Genomic DNA, 13,080 nt, shown 5'->3' on the forward strand with positions numbered 1-13,080 from the left:
TTTATCTTGTCAATGTTTCGTTTCACGTCAGTAGCGTTCGCGGGACTGTCCGGGAATACAGATTTACGCCCGGTTAGCTCAGTCGGTAGAGCATCAGACTTTTAATCTGAGGGTCGCGGGTTCGGGTCCCTCATCGGGCGTAACAATTATTTGGTACGATGGTGAACTAACTTTCACCACAATGTCTTGTCGAAAGAGGATGAATAACGTAACATTTGCGGAGTGGCAAAGGCGAAGCAAACTTGATGGGGAACTAGCTCAGATGGTAGAGCGCTCGCTTAGCATGCGAGAGGTACCGGGATCGATGCCCGGGTTCTCCAATGCCTTTTCCATAGGCGTAAAATAAATGAAATTTGCGCAGAGCAATTTGCAGCAGCGTTCGTGTCATGTCGGGATGGCCGTGCGGTCTAAGGCGCCAGACTCAAGACAAAATGTTCTTCCACTCATCGCGTGGAGAATTCTGGTCCTCGAATGAGGGCGTGGGTTCGAATCCCACTTCCGACAACTTTTCCCTGCCACACAAAATTTTAGGCCTAAAATGCAAGTCCACCGAGCCGGATTTGAACCAGCGACCTAAGGATGCCTGAGTGGTATAAGTTCGTCTACAGTCCTCCGCTCTACCAACTGAGCTATCGGTGGATGTAGCATCGTACAGTTCTTGTGCAGGACTATGCAGGTCATGTCACGTTTGTAGTATGACGTGGTTTTTAAAATGATGCGATAGCTCGCACGTAGCAGAGGGTGGTTTCGATCCACCGACCTCTGGGTTATGGGCCCAGCACGCTTCCTCTGCGCCACTCTGCTGAAGGTAGGTAAGCTGAAATGTGTCTGATGTAAGGTGTAGTTTAGTATTGCGAACAGCACTCGAACTATGACCTTTTTACCATTTCCAGGGGGATTTGCTCACATGGTAGAGCGCTCGCTTTGCATGCGAGAGGTACCGGGATCGATGCCCGGATCCTCCAAGACGATGTTTTTAATTTATTTATTTTTATACTAATTTCAGTAGTTGCCAATGGTCATAAGAGGATTTATGATGCTCCTAAGATTACCTGGTATTAATAATAATAATAATAATACTAAACCGCGCTGCATATGTCTAGAGCATTTCTTGCTGTTTAATTTCGCATTGACAGTATACACAGTTTCAGCTTTTAACATGATCGACCGTGTGGCATTCGGGCATTGACGCCATCGCGAACATATTATTTAAATATGAACTCGTCCTCGGTAGTATAGTGGTAAGTATCCCCGCCTGTCACGCGGGAGACCGGGGTTCGATTCCCCGCCGGGGAGGTTCTTTTTATCTTGTCAATGTTTCGTTTCACGTCAGTAGCGTTCGCGGGACTGTCCGGGAATACAGATTTACGCCCGGTTAGCTCAGTCGGTAGAGCATCAGACTTTTAATCTGAGGGTCGCGGGTTCGAGTCCCTCATCGGGCGTAACAATTATTTGGTACGATGGTGAACTAACTTTCACCACAATGTCTTGTCGAAAGAGGATGAATAACGTAACATTTGCGGAGTGGCAAAGGCGAAGCAAACTTGATGGGGAACTAGCTCAGATGGTAGAGCGCTCGCTTAGCATGCGAGAGGTACCGGGATCGATGCCCGGGTTCTCCAATGCCTTTTCGATAGGCGTAAAATAAATGAAATTTGCGCAGAGCAATTTGCAGCAGCGTTCGTGTCATGTCGGGATGGCCGAGCCGTCTAAGGCGCCAGACTCAAGACAAAATGTTCTTCCACTCATCGCGTGGAGAATTCTGGTCCTCGAATGAGGGCGTGGGTTCGAATCCCACTTCCGACAACTTTTCCCTGCCACACAAAATTTTAGGCCTAAAATGCAAGTCCACCGAGCCGGATTTGAACCAGCGACCTAAGGATGCCTGAGTGGTATAAGTTCGTCTACAGTCCTCCGCTCTACCAACTGAGCTATCGGTGGATGTAGCATCGTACAGTTCTTGTGCAGGACTATGCAGGTCATGTCACGTTTGTAGTATGCCGTGGTTTTTAAAATGATGCGATAGCTCGCACGTAGCAGAGGGTGGTTTCGATCCACCGACCTCTGGGTTATGGGCCCAGCACGCTTCCTCTGCGCCACTCTGCTGAAGGTAGGTAAGCTGAAATGTGTCTGATGTAAGGTGTAGTTTAGTATTGCAAACAGCACTCGAACTATGACCTTTTTACCATTTCCAGGGGGATTAGCTCACATGGTAGAGCGCTCGCTTTGCATGCGAGAGGTACCGGGATCGATGCCCGGATCCTCCAAGACGATGTTTTTAATTTATTTATTTTTATACTAATTTCAGTAGTTGCCAATGGTCATAAGAGGATTTATGATGCTCCTAAGATTACCTGGTATTAATAATAATAATAATAATAATACTAAACCGCGCTGCATATGTCTAGAGCATTTCTTGCTCTTTAATTTCGCATTGACAGTATACACAGTTTCAGCTTTTAACATGATCGACCGTGTGGCATTCGGGCATTGACGCCATCGCGAACATATTATTTAAATATGAACTCGTCCTCGGTAGTATAGTGGTAAGTATCCCCGCCTGTCACGCGGGAGACCGGGGTTCGATTCCCCGCCGGGGAGGTTCTTTTTATCTTGTCAATGTTTCGTTTCACGTCAGTAGCGTTCGCGGGACTGTCCGGGAATACAGATTTACGCCCGGTTAGCTCAGTCGGTAGAGCATCAGACTTTTAATCTGAGGGTCGCGGGTTCGAGTCCCTCATCGGGCGTAACAATTATTTGGTACGATGGTGAACTAACTTTCACCACAATGTCTTGTCGAAAGAGGATGAATAACGTAACATTTGCGGAGTGGCAAAGGCGAAGCAAACTTGATGGGGAACTAGCTCAGATGGTAGAGCGCTCGCTTAGCATGCGAAAGGTACCGGGATCGATGCCCGGGTTCTCCAATGCCTTTTCCATAGGCGTAAAATAAATGAAATTTGCGCAGAGCAATTTGCAGCAGCGTTCGTGTCATGTCGGGATGGCCGAGCGGTCTAAGGCGCCAGACTCAAGACAAAATGTTCTTCCACTCATTGCGTGGAGAATTCTGGTCCTCGAATGAGGGCGTGGGTTCGAATCCCACTTCCGACAACTTTTCCCTGCCACACAAAATTTTAGGCCTAAAATGCAAGTCCACCGAGCCGGATTTGAACCAGCGACCTAAGGATGCCTGAGTGGTATAAGTTCGTCTACAGTCCTCCGCTCTACCAACTGAGCTATCGGTGGATGTAGCATCGTACAGTTCTTGTGCAGGACTATGCAGGTCATGTCACGTTTGTAGTATGACGTGGTTTTTAAAATGATGTGATAGCTCGCACGTAGCAGAGGGTGGTTTCGATCCACCGACCTCTGGGTTATGGGCCCAGCACGCTTCCTCTGCGCCACTCTGCTGAAGGTAGGTAAGCTGAAATGTGTCTGATGTAAGGTGTAGTTTAGTATTGCGAACAGCACTCGAACTATGACCTTTTTACCATTTCCAGGGGGATTAGCTCACATGGTAGAGCGCTCGCTTTGCATGCGAGAGGTACCGGGATCGATGCCCGGATCCTCCAAGACGATGTTTTTAATTTATTTATTTTTATACTAATTTCAGTAGTTGCCAATGGTCATAAGAGGATTTATGATGCTCCTAAGATTACCTGGTATTAATAATAATAATAATAATAATACTAAACCGCGCTGCATATGTCTAGAGCATTTCTTGCTGTTTAATTTCGCATTGACAGTATACACAGTTTCAGCTTTTAACATGATCGACCGTGTGGCATTCGGGCATTGACGCCATCGCGAACATATTATTTAAATATGAACTCGTCCTCGGTAGTATAGTGGTAAGTATCCCCGCCTGTCACGCGGGAGACCGGGGTTCGATTCCCCGCCGGGGAGGTTCTTTTTATCTTGTCAATGTTTCGTTTCACGTCAGTAGCGTTCGCGGGACTGTCCGGGAATACAGATTTACGCCCGGTTAGCTCAGTCGGTAGAGCATCAGACTTTTAATCTGAGGGTCGCGGGTTCGAGTCCCTCATCGGGCGTAACAATTATTTGGTACGATGGTGAACTAACTTTCACCACAATGTCTTGTCGAAAGAGGATGAATAACGTAACATTTGCGGAGTGGCAAAGGCGAAGCAAACTTGATGGGGAACTAGCTCAGATGGTAGAGCGCTCGCTTAGCATGCGAGAGGTACCGGGATCGATGCCCGGGTTCTCCAATGCCTTTTCCATAGGCGTAAAATAAATGAAATTTGCGCAGAGCAATTTGCAGCAGCGTTCGTGTCATGTCGGGATGGCCGAGCGGTCTAAGGCGCCAGACTCAAGACAAAATGTTCTTCCACTCATTGCGTGGAGAATTCTGGTCCTCGAATGAGGGCGTGGGTTCGAATCCCACTTCCGACAACTTTTCCCTGCCACACAAAATTTTAAGCCTAAAATGCAAGTCCACCGAGCCGGATTTGAACCAGCGACCTAAGGATGCCTGAGTGGTATAAGTTCGTCTACAGTCCTCCGCTCTACCAACTGAGCTATCGGTGGATGTAGCATCGTACAGTTCTTGTGCAGGACTATGCAGGTCATGTCACGTTTGTAGTATGACGTGGTTTTTAAAATGATGCGATAGCTCGCACGTAGCAGAGGGTGGTTTCGATCCACCGACCTCTGGGTTATGGGCCCAGCACGCTTCCTCTGCGCCACTCTGCTGAAGGTAGGTAAGCTGAAATGTGTCTGATGTAAGGTGTAGTTTAGTATTGCGAACAGCACTCGAACTATGACCTTTTTACCATTTCCAGGGGGATTAGCTCACATGGTAGAGCGCTCGCTTTGCATGCGAGAGGTACCGGGATCGATGCCCGGATCCTCCAAGACGATGTTTTTAATTTATTTATTTTTATACTAATTTCAGTAGTTGCCAATGGTCATAAGAGGATTTATGATGCTCCTAAGATTACCTGGTATTAATAATAATAATAATAATAATACTAAACCGCGCTGCATATGTCTAGAGCATTTCTTGCTGTTTAATTTCGCATTGACAGTATACACAGTTTCAGCTTTTAACATGATCGACCGTGTGGCATTCGGGCATTGACGCCATCGCGAACATATTATTTAAATATGAACTCGTCCTCGGTAGTATAGTGGTAAGTATCCCCGCCTGTCACGCGGGAGACCGGGGTTCGATTCCCCGCCGGGGAGGTTCTTTTTATCTTGTCAATGTTTCGTTTCACGTCAGTAGCGTTCGCGGGACTGTCCGGGAATACAGATTTACGCCCGGTTAGCTCAGTCGGTAGAGCATCAGACTTTTAATCTGAGGGTCGCGGGTTCGAGTCCCTCATCGGGCGTAACAATTATTTGGTACGATGGTGAACTAACTTTCACCACAATGTCTTGTCGAAAGAGGATGAATAACGTAACATTTGCGGAGTGGCAAAGGCGAAGCAAACTTGATGGGGAACTAGCTCAGATGGTAGAGCGCTCGCTTAGCATGCGAGAGGTACCGGGATCGATGCCCGGGTTCTCCAATGCCTTTTCCATAGGCGTAAAATAAATGAAATTTGCGCAGAGCAATTTGCAGCAGCGTTCGTGTCATGTCGGGATGGCCGAGCGGTCTAAGGCGCCAGACTCAAGACAAAATGTTCTTCCACTCATCGCGTGGAGAATTCTGGTCCTCGAATGAGGGCGTGGGTTCGAATCCCACTTCCGACAACTTTTCCCTGCCACACAAAATTTTAGGCCTAAAATGCAAGTCCACCGAGCCGGATTTGAACCAGCGACCTAAGGATGCCTGAGTGGTATAAGTTCGTCTACAGTCCTCCGCTCTACCAACTGAGCTATCGGTGGATGTAGCATCGTACAGTTCTTGTGCAGGACTATGCAGGTCATGTCACGTTTGTAGTATGACGTGGTTTTTAAAATGATGCGATAGCTCGCACGTAGCAGAGGGTGGTTTCGATCCACCGACCTCTGGGTTATGGGCCCAGCACGCTTCCTCTGCGCCACTCTGCTGAAGGTAGGTAAGCTGAAATGTGTCTGATGTAAGGTGTAGTTTAGTATTGCGAACAGCACTCGAACTATGACCTTTTTACCATTTCCAGGGGGATTAGCTCACATGGTAGAGCGCTCGCTTTGCATGCGAGAGGTACCGGGATCGATGCCCGGATCCTCCAAGACGATGTTTTTAATTTATTTATTTTTATACTAATTTCAGTAGTTGCCAATGGTCATAAGAGGATTTATGATGCTCCTAAGATTACCTGGTATTAATAATAATAATAATAATAATAATACTAAACCGCGCTGCATATGTCTAGAGCATTTCTTGCTGTTTAATTTCGCATTGACAGTATACACAGTTTCAGCTTTTAACATGATCGACCGTGTGGCATTCGGGCATTGACGCCATCGCGAACATATTATTTAAATATGAACTCGTCCTCGGTAGTATAGTGGTAAGTATCCCCGCCTGTCACGCGGGAGACCGGGGTTCGATTCCCCGCCGGGGAGGTTCTTTTTATCTTGTCAATGTTTCGTTTCACGTCAGTAGCGTTCGCGGGACTGTCCGGGAATACAGTTTTACGCCCGGTTAGCTCAGTCGGTAGAGCATCAGACTTTTAATCTGAGGGTCGCGGGTTCGAGTCCCTCATCGGGCGTAACAATTATTTGGTACGATGGTGAACTAACTTTCACCACAATGTCTTGTCGAAAGAGGATGAATAACGTAAAATTTGCGGAGTGGCAAAGGCGAAGCAAACTTGATGGGGAACTAGCTCAGATGGTAGAGCGCTCGCTTAGCATGCGAGAGGTACCGGGATCGATGCCCGGGTTCTCCAATGCCTTTTCCATAGGCGTAAAATAAATGAAATTTGCGCAGAGCAATTTGCAGCAGCGTTCGTGTCATGTCGGGATGGCCGAGCGGTCTAAGGCGCCAGACTCAAGACAAAATGTTCTTCCACTCATTGCGTGGAGAATTCTGGTCCTCGAATGAGGGCGTGGGTTCGAATCCCACTTCCGACAACTTTTCCCTGCCACACAAAATTTTAGGCCTAAAATGCAAGACCACCGAGCCGGATTTGAACCAGCGACCTAAGGATGCCTGAGTGGTATAAGTTCGTCTACAGTCCTCCGCTCTACCAACTGAGCTATCGGTGGATGTAGCATTGTACAGTTCTTGTGCAGGACTATGCAGGTCATGTCACGTTTGTAGTATGACGTGGTTTTTAAAATGATGCGATAGCTCGCACGTAGCAGAGGGTGGTTTCGATCCACCGACCTCTGGGTTATGGGCCCAGCACGCTTCCTCTGCGCCACTCTGCTGAAGGTAGGTAAGCTGAAATGTGTCTGATGTAAGGTGTAGTTTAGTATTGCGAACAGCACTCGAACTATGACCTTTTTACCATTTCCAGGGGGATTAGCTCACATGGTAGAGCGCTCGCTTTGCATGCGAGAGGTACCGGGATCGATGCCCGGATCCTCCAAGACGATGTTTTTAATTTATTTATTTTTATACTAATTTCAGTAGTTGCCAATGGTCATAAGAGGATTTATGATGCTCCTAAGATTACCTGGTATTAATAATAATAATACTAAACCGCGCTGCATATGTCTAGAGCATTTCTTGCTGTTTAATTTCGCATTGACAGTATACACAGTTTCAGCTTTTAACATGATCGACCGTGTGGCATTCGGGCATTGACGCCATCGCGAACATATTATTTAAATATGAACTCGTCCTCGGTAGTATAGTGGTAAGTATCCCCGCCTGTCACGCGGGAGACCGGGGTTCGATTCCCCGCCGGGGAGGTTCTTTTTATCTTGTCAATGTTTCGTTTCACGTCAGTAGCGTTCGCGGGACTGTCCGGGAATACAGATTTACGCCCGGTTAGCTCAGTCGGTAGAGCATCAGACTTTTAATCTGAGGGTCGCGGGTTCGAGTCCCTCATCGGGCGTAACAATTATTTGGTACGATGGTGAACTAACTTTCACCACAATGTCTTGTCGAAAGAGGATGAATAACGTAACATTTGCGGAGTGGCAAAGGCGAAGCAAACTTGATGGGGAACTAGCTCAGATGGTAGAGCGCTCGCTTAGCATGCGAGAGGTACCGGGATCGATGCCCGGGTTCTCCAATGCCTTTTCCATAGGCGTAAAATAAATGAAATTTGCGCAGAGCAATTTGCAGCAGCGTTCGTGTCATGTCGGGATGGCCGAGCGGTCTAAGGCGCCAGACTCAAGACAAAATGTTCTTCCACTCATCGCGTGGAGAATTCTGGTCCTCGAATGAGGGCGTGGGTTCGAATCCCACTTCCGACAACTTTTCCCTGCCACACAAAATTTTAGGCCTAAAATGCAAGTCCACCGAGCCGGATTTGAACCAGCGACCTAAGGATGCCTGAGTGGTATAAGTTCGTCTACAGTCCTCCGCTCTACCAACTGAGCTATCGGTGGATGTAGCATCGTACAGTTCTTGTGCAGGACTATGCAGGTCATGTCACGTTTGTAGTATGACGTGGTTTTTAAAATGATGCGATAGCTCGCACGTAGCAGAGGGTGGTTTCGATCCACCGACCTCTGGGTTATGGGCCCAGCAGGCTTCCTCTGCGCCACTCTGCTGAAGGTAGGTAAGCTGAAATGTGTCTGATGTAAGGTGTAGTTTAGTATTGCGAACAGCGCTCGAACTATGACCTTTTTACCATTTCCAGGGGGATTAGCTCACATGGTAGAGCGCTCGCTTTGCATGCGAGAGGTACCGGGATCGATGCCCGGATTCTCCAAGACGATGTTTTTAATTTATTTATTTTTATACTAATTTCAGTAGTTGCCAATGGTCATAAGAGGATTTATGATGCTCCTAAGATTACCTGGTATTAATAATAATAATAATAATACTAAACCGCGCTGCATATGTCTAGAGCATTTCTTGCTGTTTAATTTCGCATTGACAGTATACACAGTTTCAGCTTTTAACATGATCGACCGTGTGGCATTCGGGCATTGACGCCATCGCGAACATATTATTTAAATATGAACTCGTCCTCGGTAGTATAGTGGTAAGTATCCCCGCCTGTCACGCGGGAGACCGGGGTTCGATTCCCCGCCGGGGAGGTTCTTTTTATCTTGTCAATGTTTCGTTTCACGTCAGTAGCGTTCGCGGGACTGTCCGGGAATACAGATTTACGCCCGGTTAGCTCAGTCGGTAGAGCATCAGACTTTTAATCTGAGGGTCGCGGGTTCGAGTCCCTCATCGGGCGTAACAATTATTTGGTACGATGGTGAACTAACTTTCACCACAATGTCTTGTCGAAAGAGGATGAATAACGTAACATTTGCGGAGTGGCAAAGGCGAAGCAAACTTGATGGGGAACTAGCTCAGATGGTAGAGCGCTCGCTTAGCATGCGAGAGGTACCGGGATCGATGCCCGGGTTCTCCAATGCCTTTTCCATAGGCGTAAAATAAATGAAATTTGCGCAGAGCAATTTGCAGCAGCGTTCGTGTCATGTCGGGATGGCCGAGCGGTCTAAGGCGCCAGACTCAAGACAAAATGTTCTTCCACTCATCGCGTGGAGAATTCTGGTCCTCGAATGAGGGCGTGGGTTCGAATCCCACTTCCGACAACTTTTCCCTGCCACACAAAATTTTAGGCCTAAAATGCAAGTCCACCGAGCCGGATTTGAACCAGCGACCTAAGGATGCCTGAGTGGTATAAGTTCGTCTACAGTCCTCCGCTCTACCAACTGAGCTATCGGTGGATGTAGCATCGTACATTTCTTGTGCAGGACTATGCAGGTCATGTCACGTTTGTAGTATGACGTGGTTTTTAAAATGATGCGATAGCTCGCACGTAGCAGAGGGTGGTTTCGATCCACCGACCTCTGGGTTATGGGCCCAGCACGCTTCCTCTGCGCCACTCTGCTGAAGGTAGGTAAGCTGAAATGTGTCTGATGTAAGGTGTAGTTTAGTATTGCGAACAGCACTCGAACTATGACCTTTTTACCATTTCCAGGGGGATTAGCTCACATGGTAGAGCGCTCGCTTTGCATGCGAGAGGTACCGGGATCGATGCCCGGATCCTCCAAGACGATGTTTTTAATTTATTTATTTTTATACTAATTTCAGTAGTTGCCAATGGTCATAAGAGGATTTATGATGCTCCTAAGATTACCTGGTATTAATAATAATAATAATAATTCTAAACCGCGCTGCATATGTCTCGAGCATTTCTTGCTGTTTAATTTCGCATTGACAGTATACACAGTTTCAGCTTTTAACATGATCGACCGTGTGGCATTCGGGCATTGACGCCATCGCGAACATATTATTTAAATATGAACTCGTCCTCGGTAGTATAGTGGTAAGTATCCCCGCCTGTCACGCGGGAGACCGGGGTTCGATTCCCCGCCGGGGAGGTTCTTTTTATCTTGTCAATGTTTCGTTTCACGTCAGTAGCGTTCGCGGGACTGTCCGGGAATACAGATTTACGCCCGGTTAGCTCAGTCGGTAGAGCATCAGACTTTTAATCTGAGGGTCGCGGGTTCGAGTCCCTCATCGGGCGTAACAATTATTTGGTACGATGGTGAACTAACTTTCACCACAATGTCTTGTCGAAAGAGGATGAATAACGTAACATTTGCGGAGTGGCAAAGGCGAAGCAAACTTGATGGGGAACTAGCTCAGATGGTAGAGCGCTCGCTTAGCATGCGAGAGGTACCGGGATCGATGCCCGGGTTCTCCAATGCCTTTTCCATAGGCGTAAAATAAATGAAATTTGCGCAGAGCAATTTGCAGCAGCGTTCGTGTCATGTCGGGATGGCCGAGCGGTCTAAGGCGCCAGACTCAAGACAAAATGTTCTTCCACTCATCGCGTGGAGAATTCTGGTCCTCGAATGAGGGCGTGGGTTCGAATCCCACTTCCGACAACTTTTCCCTGCCACACAAAATTTTAGGCCTAAAATGCAAGTCCACCGAGCCGGATTTGAACCAGCGACCTAAGGATGCCTGAGTGGTATAAGTTCGTCTACAGTCCTCCGCTCTACCAACTGAGCTATCGGTGGATGTAGCATCGTACAGTTCTTGTGCAGGACTATGCAGGTCATGTCACGTTTGTAGTATGACGTGGTTTTTAAAATGATGCGATAGCTCGCACGTAGCAGAGGGTGGTTTCGATCCACCGACCTCTGGGTTATGGGCCCAGCACGCTTCCTCTGCGCCACTCTGCTGAAGGTAGGTAAGCTGAAATGTGTCTGATGTAAGGTGTAGTTTAGTATTGGGAACAGCACTCGAACTATGACCTTTTTACCATTTCCAGGGGGATTAGCGCACATGGTAGAGCGCTCGCTTTGCATGCGAGAGGTACCGGGATCGATGCCCGGATCCTCCAAGACGATGTTTTTAATTTATTTATTTTTATACTAATTTCAGTAGTTGCCAATGGTCATAAGAGGATTTATGATGCTCCTAAGATTACCTGGTATTAATAATAATAATAATAATACTAAACCGCGCTGCATATGTCTAGAGCATTTCTTGCTGTTTAATTTCGCATTGACAGTATACACAGTTTCAGCTTTTAACATGATCGACCGTGTGGCATTCGGGCATTGACGCCATCGCGAACATATTATTTAAATATGAACTCGTCCTCGGTAGTATAGTGGTAAGTATCCCCGCCTGTCACGCGGGAGACCGGGGTTCGATTCCCCGCCGGGGAGGTTCTTTTTATCTTGTCAATGTTTCGTTTCACGTCAGTAGCGTTCGCGGGACTGTCCGGGAATACAGATTTACGCCCGGTTAGCTCAGTCGGTAGAGCATCAGACTTTTAATCTGAGGGTCGCGGGTTCGAGTCCCTCATCGGGCGTAACAATTATTTGGTACGATGGTGAACTAACTTTCACCACAATGTCTTGTCGAAAGAGGATGAATAACGTAACATTTGCGGAGTGGCAAAGGCGAAGCAAACTTGATGGGGAACTAGCTCAGATGGTAGAGCGCTCGCTTAGCATGCGAGAGGTACCGGGATCGATGCCCGGGTTCTCCAATGCCTTTTCCATAGGCGTAAAATAAATGAAATTTGCGCAGAGCAATTTGCAGCAGCGTTCGTGTCATGTCGGGATGGCCGAGCGGTCTAAGGCGCCAGACTCAAGACAAAATGTTCTTCCACTCATCGCGTGGAGAATTCTGGTCCTCGAATGAGGGCGTGGGTTCGAATCCCACTTCCGACAACTTTTCCCTGCCACACAAAATTTTAGGCCTAAAATGCAAGTCCACCGAGCCGGATTTGAACCAGCGACCTAAGGATGCCTGAGTGGTATAAGTTCGTCTACAGTCCTCCGCTCTACCAACTGAGCTATCGGTGGATGTAGCATCGTACAGTTCTTGTGCAGGACTATGCAGGTCATGTCACGTTTGTAGTATGACGTGGTTTTTAAAATGATGCGATAGCTCGCACGTAGCAGAGGGTGGTTTCGATCCACCGACCTCTGGGTTATGGGCCCAGCACGCTTCCTCTGCGCCACTCTGCTGAAGGTAGGCAAGCTGAAATGTGTCTGATGTAAGGTGTAGTTTAGTATTGCGAACAGCACTCGAACTATGACCTTTTTACCATTTCCAGGGGGATTAGCTCACATGGTAGAGCGCTCGCTTTGCATGCGAGAGGTACCGGGATCGATGCCCGGATCCTCCAAGACGATGTTTTTAATTTATTTATTTTTATACTAATTTCAGTAGTTGCCAATGGTCATAAGAGGATTTATGATGCTCCTAAGATTACCTGGTATTAATAATAATAATAATAATAATACTAAACCGCGCTGCATATGTCTAGAGCATTTCTTGCTGTTTAATTTCGCATTGACAGTATACACAGTTTCAGCTTTTAACATGATCGACCGTGTGGCATTCGGGCTTTGACGCCATCGCGAACATATTATTTAAATATGAACTCGTCCTCGGTAGTATAGTGGTAAGTATCCCCGCCTGTCACGCGGGAGACCGGGGTTCGATTCCCCGCCGGGGAGGTTTTTTTTATCTTGTCAATGTTTCGTTTCACGTCAGTAGCGTTCGCGGGACTG

The 13,080-nt window shown here is 47.4% G+C and overlaps 58 non-coding genes across 58 annotated transcripts; 48 read left to right on the plus strand and 10 right to left on the minus strand.

Annotated features, from left to right (window-relative positions):
* The first annotated feature begins 67 nt into the window (after window positions 1-67).
* On the plus strand, window positions 68-140 carry Trnak-uuu (transfer RNA lysine (anticodon UUU)). The gene has a single exon. It is a non-coding gene; the product is annotated as a tRNA-Lys (tRNA).
* A 107-nt stretch (window positions 141-247) lies between these two features.
* Trnaa-agc (transfer RNA alanine (anticodon AGC)) lies at window positions 248-320 on the plus strand. The gene has a single exon. It is a non-coding gene; the product is annotated as a tRNA-Ala (tRNA).
* Window positions 321-388: 68 nt separating this feature from the next.
* Window positions 389-504, plus strand: Trnal-caa (transfer RNA leucine (anticodon CAA)). The gene is made up of 2 exons: window positions 389-426; window positions 459-504. It is a non-coding gene; the product is annotated as a tRNA-Leu (tRNA).
* Window positions 505-545: 41 nt separating this feature from the next.
* Window positions 546-639, minus strand: Trnay-gua (transfer RNA tyrosine (anticodon GUA)). Its single transcript has 2 exons — window positions 603-639; window positions 546-581 (listed from the first exon to the last, which is right to left on the minus strand). It is a non-coding gene; the product is annotated as a tRNA-Tyr (tRNA).
* Window positions 640-1,224: 585 nt separating this feature from the next.
* Window positions 1,225-1,296, plus strand: Trnad-guc (transfer RNA aspartic acid (anticodon GUC)). The gene has a single exon. It is a non-coding gene; the product is annotated as a tRNA-Asp (tRNA).
* Window positions 1,297-1,369: 73 nt separating this feature from the next.
* Window positions 1,370-1,442, plus strand: Trnak-uuu (transfer RNA lysine (anticodon UUU)). Its single transcript has one exon. It is a non-coding gene; the product is annotated as a tRNA-Lys (tRNA).
* A 107-nt stretch (window positions 1,443-1,549) lies between these two features.
* Window positions 1,550-1,622, plus strand: Trnaa-agc (transfer RNA alanine (anticodon AGC)). Its single transcript has one exon. It is a non-coding gene; the product is annotated as a tRNA-Ala (tRNA).
* A 68-nt stretch (window positions 1,623-1,690) lies between these two features.
* Trnal-caa (transfer RNA leucine (anticodon CAA)) lies at window positions 1,691-1,806 on the plus strand. The gene is made up of 2 exons: window positions 1,691-1,728; window positions 1,761-1,806. It is a non-coding gene; the product is annotated as a tRNA-Leu (tRNA).
* Window positions 1,807-1,847: 41 nt separating this feature from the next.
* Trnay-gua (transfer RNA tyrosine (anticodon GUA)) lies at window positions 1,848-1,941 on the minus strand. Its single transcript has 2 exons — window positions 1,905-1,941; window positions 1,848-1,883 (listed from the first exon to the last, which is right to left on the minus strand). It is a non-coding gene; the product is annotated as a tRNA-Tyr (tRNA).
* Window positions 1,942-2,194: 253 nt separating this feature from the next.
* On the plus strand, window positions 2,195-2,267 carry Trnaa-ugc (transfer RNA alanine (anticodon UGC)). The gene has a single exon. It is a non-coding gene; the product is annotated as a tRNA-Ala (tRNA).
* Window positions 2,268-2,529: 262 nt separating this feature from the next.
* Trnad-guc (transfer RNA aspartic acid (anticodon GUC)) lies at window positions 2,530-2,601 on the plus strand. The gene has a single exon. It is a non-coding gene; the product is annotated as a tRNA-Asp (tRNA).
* Window positions 2,602-2,674: 73 nt separating this feature from the next.
* On the plus strand, window positions 2,675-2,747 carry Trnak-uuu (transfer RNA lysine (anticodon UUU)). Its single transcript has one exon. It is a non-coding gene; the product is annotated as a tRNA-Lys (tRNA).
* A 107-nt stretch (window positions 2,748-2,854) lies between these two features.
* Trnaa-agc (transfer RNA alanine (anticodon AGC)) lies at window positions 2,855-2,927 on the plus strand. Its single transcript has one exon. It is a non-coding gene; the product is annotated as a tRNA-Ala (tRNA).
* A 68-nt stretch (window positions 2,928-2,995) lies between these two features.
* Trnal-caa (transfer RNA leucine (anticodon CAA)) lies at window positions 2,996-3,111 on the plus strand. The gene is made up of 2 exons: window positions 2,996-3,033; window positions 3,066-3,111. It is a non-coding gene; the product is annotated as a tRNA-Leu (tRNA).
* A 41-nt stretch (window positions 3,112-3,152) lies between these two features.
* On the minus strand, window positions 3,153-3,246 carry Trnay-gua (transfer RNA tyrosine (anticodon GUA)). Its single transcript has 2 exons — window positions 3,210-3,246; window positions 3,153-3,188 (listed from the first exon to the last, which is right to left on the minus strand). It is a non-coding gene; the product is annotated as a tRNA-Tyr (tRNA).
* Window positions 3,247-3,499: 253 nt separating this feature from the next.
* Trnaa-ugc (transfer RNA alanine (anticodon UGC)) lies at window positions 3,500-3,572 on the plus strand. The gene has a single exon. It is a non-coding gene; the product is annotated as a tRNA-Ala (tRNA).
* Window positions 3,573-3,834: 262 nt separating this feature from the next.
* Trnad-guc (transfer RNA aspartic acid (anticodon GUC)) lies at window positions 3,835-3,906 on the plus strand. The gene has a single exon. It is a non-coding gene; the product is annotated as a tRNA-Asp (tRNA).
* Window positions 3,907-3,979: 73 nt separating this feature from the next.
* Window positions 3,980-4,052, plus strand: Trnak-uuu (transfer RNA lysine (anticodon UUU)). The gene has a single exon. It is a non-coding gene; the product is annotated as a tRNA-Lys (tRNA).
* A 107-nt stretch (window positions 4,053-4,159) lies between these two features.
* On the plus strand, window positions 4,160-4,232 carry Trnaa-agc (transfer RNA alanine (anticodon AGC)). Its single transcript has one exon. It is a non-coding gene; the product is annotated as a tRNA-Ala (tRNA).
* A 68-nt stretch (window positions 4,233-4,300) lies between these two features.
* Window positions 4,301-4,416, plus strand: Trnal-caa (transfer RNA leucine (anticodon CAA)). The gene is made up of 2 exons: window positions 4,301-4,338; window positions 4,371-4,416. It is a non-coding gene; the product is annotated as a tRNA-Leu (tRNA).
* A 41-nt stretch (window positions 4,417-4,457) lies between these two features.
* Window positions 4,458-4,551, minus strand: Trnay-gua (transfer RNA tyrosine (anticodon GUA)). The gene is made up of 2 exons: window positions 4,515-4,551; window positions 4,458-4,493 (listed from the first exon to the last, which is right to left on the minus strand). It is a non-coding gene; the product is annotated as a tRNA-Tyr (tRNA).
* A 253-nt stretch (window positions 4,552-4,804) lies between these two features.
* On the plus strand, window positions 4,805-4,877 carry Trnaa-ugc (transfer RNA alanine (anticodon UGC)). The gene has a single exon. It is a non-coding gene; the product is annotated as a tRNA-Ala (tRNA).
* Window positions 4,878-5,139: 262 nt separating this feature from the next.
* Trnad-guc (transfer RNA aspartic acid (anticodon GUC)) lies at window positions 5,140-5,211 on the plus strand. Its single transcript has one exon. It is a non-coding gene; the product is annotated as a tRNA-Asp (tRNA).
* A 73-nt stretch (window positions 5,212-5,284) lies between these two features.
* Window positions 5,285-5,357, plus strand: Trnak-uuu (transfer RNA lysine (anticodon UUU)). Its single transcript has one exon. It is a non-coding gene; the product is annotated as a tRNA-Lys (tRNA).
* A 107-nt stretch (window positions 5,358-5,464) lies between these two features.
* On the plus strand, window positions 5,465-5,537 carry Trnaa-agc (transfer RNA alanine (anticodon AGC)). Its single transcript has one exon. It is a non-coding gene; the product is annotated as a tRNA-Ala (tRNA).
* Window positions 5,538-5,605: 68 nt separating this feature from the next.
* On the plus strand, window positions 5,606-5,721 carry Trnal-caa (transfer RNA leucine (anticodon CAA)). The gene is made up of 2 exons: window positions 5,606-5,643; window positions 5,676-5,721. It is a non-coding gene; the product is annotated as a tRNA-Leu (tRNA).
* Window positions 5,722-5,762: 41 nt separating this feature from the next.
* Window positions 5,763-5,856, minus strand: Trnay-gua (transfer RNA tyrosine (anticodon GUA)). The gene is made up of 2 exons: window positions 5,820-5,856; window positions 5,763-5,798 (listed from the first exon to the last, which is right to left on the minus strand). It is a non-coding gene; the product is annotated as a tRNA-Tyr (tRNA).
* A 253-nt stretch (window positions 5,857-6,109) lies between these two features.
* Trnaa-ugc (transfer RNA alanine (anticodon UGC)) lies at window positions 6,110-6,182 on the plus strand. The gene has a single exon. It is a non-coding gene; the product is annotated as a tRNA-Ala (tRNA).
* A 265-nt stretch (window positions 6,183-6,447) lies between these two features.
* On the plus strand, window positions 6,448-6,519 carry Trnad-guc (transfer RNA aspartic acid (anticodon GUC)). Its single transcript has one exon. It is a non-coding gene; the product is annotated as a tRNA-Asp (tRNA).
* A 73-nt stretch (window positions 6,520-6,592) lies between these two features.
* Trnak-uuu (transfer RNA lysine (anticodon UUU)) lies at window positions 6,593-6,665 on the plus strand. Its single transcript has one exon. It is a non-coding gene; the product is annotated as a tRNA-Lys (tRNA).
* Window positions 6,666-6,772: 107 nt separating this feature from the next.
* On the plus strand, window positions 6,773-6,845 carry Trnaa-agc (transfer RNA alanine (anticodon AGC)). Its single transcript has one exon. It is a non-coding gene; the product is annotated as a tRNA-Ala (tRNA).
* A 68-nt stretch (window positions 6,846-6,913) lies between these two features.
* Window positions 6,914-7,029, plus strand: Trnal-caa (transfer RNA leucine (anticodon CAA)). The gene is made up of 2 exons: window positions 6,914-6,951; window positions 6,984-7,029. It is a non-coding gene; the product is annotated as a tRNA-Leu (tRNA).
* A 41-nt stretch (window positions 7,030-7,070) lies between these two features.
* Trnay-gua (transfer RNA tyrosine (anticodon GUA)) lies at window positions 7,071-7,164 on the minus strand. The gene is made up of 2 exons: window positions 7,128-7,164; window positions 7,071-7,106 (listed from the first exon to the last, which is right to left on the minus strand). It is a non-coding gene; the product is annotated as a tRNA-Tyr (tRNA).
* Window positions 7,165-7,417: 253 nt separating this feature from the next.
* Trnaa-ugc (transfer RNA alanine (anticodon UGC)) lies at window positions 7,418-7,490 on the plus strand. The gene has a single exon. It is a non-coding gene; the product is annotated as a tRNA-Ala (tRNA).
* Window positions 7,491-7,743: 253 nt separating this feature from the next.
* On the plus strand, window positions 7,744-7,815 carry Trnad-guc (transfer RNA aspartic acid (anticodon GUC)). The gene has a single exon. It is a non-coding gene; the product is annotated as a tRNA-Asp (tRNA).
* Window positions 7,816-7,888: 73 nt separating this feature from the next.
* Trnak-uuu (transfer RNA lysine (anticodon UUU)) lies at window positions 7,889-7,961 on the plus strand. The gene has a single exon. It is a non-coding gene; the product is annotated as a tRNA-Lys (tRNA).
* Window positions 7,962-8,068: 107 nt separating this feature from the next.
* On the plus strand, window positions 8,069-8,141 carry Trnaa-agc (transfer RNA alanine (anticodon AGC)). Its single transcript has one exon. It is a non-coding gene; the product is annotated as a tRNA-Ala (tRNA).
* A 68-nt stretch (window positions 8,142-8,209) lies between these two features.
* On the plus strand, window positions 8,210-8,325 carry Trnal-caa (transfer RNA leucine (anticodon CAA)). Its single transcript has 2 exons — window positions 8,210-8,247; window positions 8,280-8,325. It is a non-coding gene; the product is annotated as a tRNA-Leu (tRNA).
* A 41-nt stretch (window positions 8,326-8,366) lies between these two features.
* Window positions 8,367-8,460, minus strand: Trnay-gua (transfer RNA tyrosine (anticodon GUA)). The gene is made up of 2 exons: window positions 8,424-8,460; window positions 8,367-8,402 (listed from the first exon to the last, which is right to left on the minus strand). It is a non-coding gene; the product is annotated as a tRNA-Tyr (tRNA).
* A 253-nt stretch (window positions 8,461-8,713) lies between these two features.
* On the plus strand, window positions 8,714-8,786 carry Trnaa-ugc (transfer RNA alanine (anticodon UGC)). The gene has a single exon. It is a non-coding gene; the product is annotated as a tRNA-Ala (tRNA).
* Window positions 8,787-9,045: 259 nt separating this feature from the next.
* On the plus strand, window positions 9,046-9,117 carry Trnad-guc (transfer RNA aspartic acid (anticodon GUC)). Its single transcript has one exon. It is a non-coding gene; the product is annotated as a tRNA-Asp (tRNA).
* A 73-nt stretch (window positions 9,118-9,190) lies between these two features.
* On the plus strand, window positions 9,191-9,263 carry Trnak-uuu (transfer RNA lysine (anticodon UUU)). The gene has a single exon. It is a non-coding gene; the product is annotated as a tRNA-Lys (tRNA).
* A 107-nt stretch (window positions 9,264-9,370) lies between these two features.
* On the plus strand, window positions 9,371-9,443 carry Trnaa-agc (transfer RNA alanine (anticodon AGC)). Its single transcript has one exon. It is a non-coding gene; the product is annotated as a tRNA-Ala (tRNA).
* Window positions 9,444-9,511: 68 nt separating this feature from the next.
* On the plus strand, window positions 9,512-9,627 carry Trnal-caa (transfer RNA leucine (anticodon CAA)). The gene is made up of 2 exons: window positions 9,512-9,549; window positions 9,582-9,627. It is a non-coding gene; the product is annotated as a tRNA-Leu (tRNA).
* Window positions 9,628-9,668: 41 nt separating this feature from the next.
* Window positions 9,669-9,762, minus strand: Trnay-gua (transfer RNA tyrosine (anticodon GUA)). The gene is made up of 2 exons: window positions 9,726-9,762; window positions 9,669-9,704 (listed from the first exon to the last, which is right to left on the minus strand). It is a non-coding gene; the product is annotated as a tRNA-Tyr (tRNA).
* Window positions 9,763-10,015: 253 nt separating this feature from the next.
* Trnaa-ugc (transfer RNA alanine (anticodon UGC)) lies at window positions 10,016-10,088 on the plus strand. The gene has a single exon. It is a non-coding gene; the product is annotated as a tRNA-Ala (tRNA).
* Window positions 10,089-10,347: 259 nt separating this feature from the next.
* On the plus strand, window positions 10,348-10,419 carry Trnad-guc (transfer RNA aspartic acid (anticodon GUC)). Its single transcript has one exon. It is a non-coding gene; the product is annotated as a tRNA-Asp (tRNA).
* A 73-nt stretch (window positions 10,420-10,492) lies between these two features.
* Window positions 10,493-10,565, plus strand: Trnak-uuu (transfer RNA lysine (anticodon UUU)). Its single transcript has one exon. It is a non-coding gene; the product is annotated as a tRNA-Lys (tRNA).
* Window positions 10,566-10,672: 107 nt separating this feature from the next.
* Trnaa-agc (transfer RNA alanine (anticodon AGC)) lies at window positions 10,673-10,745 on the plus strand. The gene has a single exon. It is a non-coding gene; the product is annotated as a tRNA-Ala (tRNA).
* A 68-nt stretch (window positions 10,746-10,813) lies between these two features.
* Trnal-caa (transfer RNA leucine (anticodon CAA)) lies at window positions 10,814-10,929 on the plus strand. The gene is made up of 2 exons: window positions 10,814-10,851; window positions 10,884-10,929. It is a non-coding gene; the product is annotated as a tRNA-Leu (tRNA).
* Window positions 10,930-10,970: 41 nt separating this feature from the next.
* Window positions 10,971-11,064, minus strand: Trnay-gua (transfer RNA tyrosine (anticodon GUA)). Its single transcript has 2 exons — window positions 11,028-11,064; window positions 10,971-11,006 (listed from the first exon to the last, which is right to left on the minus strand). It is a non-coding gene; the product is annotated as a tRNA-Tyr (tRNA).
* A 585-nt stretch (window positions 11,065-11,649) lies between these two features.
* On the plus strand, window positions 11,650-11,721 carry Trnad-guc (transfer RNA aspartic acid (anticodon GUC)). Its single transcript has one exon. It is a non-coding gene; the product is annotated as a tRNA-Asp (tRNA).
* A 73-nt stretch (window positions 11,722-11,794) lies between these two features.
* Trnak-uuu (transfer RNA lysine (anticodon UUU)) lies at window positions 11,795-11,867 on the plus strand. Its single transcript has one exon. It is a non-coding gene; the product is annotated as a tRNA-Lys (tRNA).
* Window positions 11,868-11,974: 107 nt separating this feature from the next.
* Window positions 11,975-12,047, plus strand: Trnaa-agc (transfer RNA alanine (anticodon AGC)). Its single transcript has one exon. It is a non-coding gene; the product is annotated as a tRNA-Ala (tRNA).
* A 68-nt stretch (window positions 12,048-12,115) lies between these two features.
* Trnal-caa (transfer RNA leucine (anticodon CAA)) lies at window positions 12,116-12,231 on the plus strand. Its single transcript has 2 exons — window positions 12,116-12,153; window positions 12,186-12,231. It is a non-coding gene; the product is annotated as a tRNA-Leu (tRNA).
* A 41-nt stretch (window positions 12,232-12,272) lies between these two features.
* Window positions 12,273-12,366, minus strand: Trnay-gua (transfer RNA tyrosine (anticodon GUA)). Its single transcript has 2 exons — window positions 12,330-12,366; window positions 12,273-12,308 (listed from the first exon to the last, which is right to left on the minus strand). It is a non-coding gene; the product is annotated as a tRNA-Tyr (tRNA).
* Window positions 12,367-12,619: 253 nt separating this feature from the next.
* Window positions 12,620-12,692, plus strand: Trnaa-ugc (transfer RNA alanine (anticodon UGC)). Its single transcript has one exon. It is a non-coding gene; the product is annotated as a tRNA-Ala (tRNA).
* Window positions 12,693-12,954: 262 nt separating this feature from the next.
* Window positions 12,955-13,026, plus strand: Trnad-guc (transfer RNA aspartic acid (anticodon GUC)). The gene has a single exon. It is a non-coding gene; the product is annotated as a tRNA-Asp (tRNA).
* The last annotated feature ends 54 nt before the right edge of the window (window positions 13,027-13,080 follow it).

The sequence above is a fragment of the Hydractinia symbiolongicarpus genome, chromosome 3 (genome assembly GCF_029227915.1).
Source record: "Hydractinia symbiolongicarpus strain clone_291-10 chromosome 3, HSymV2.1, whole genome shotgun sequence".
NCBI classification, from domain to species: domain Eukaryota; kingdom Metazoa; phylum Cnidaria; class Hydrozoa; order Anthoathecata; family Hydractiniidae; genus Hydractinia; species Hydractinia symbiolongicarpus.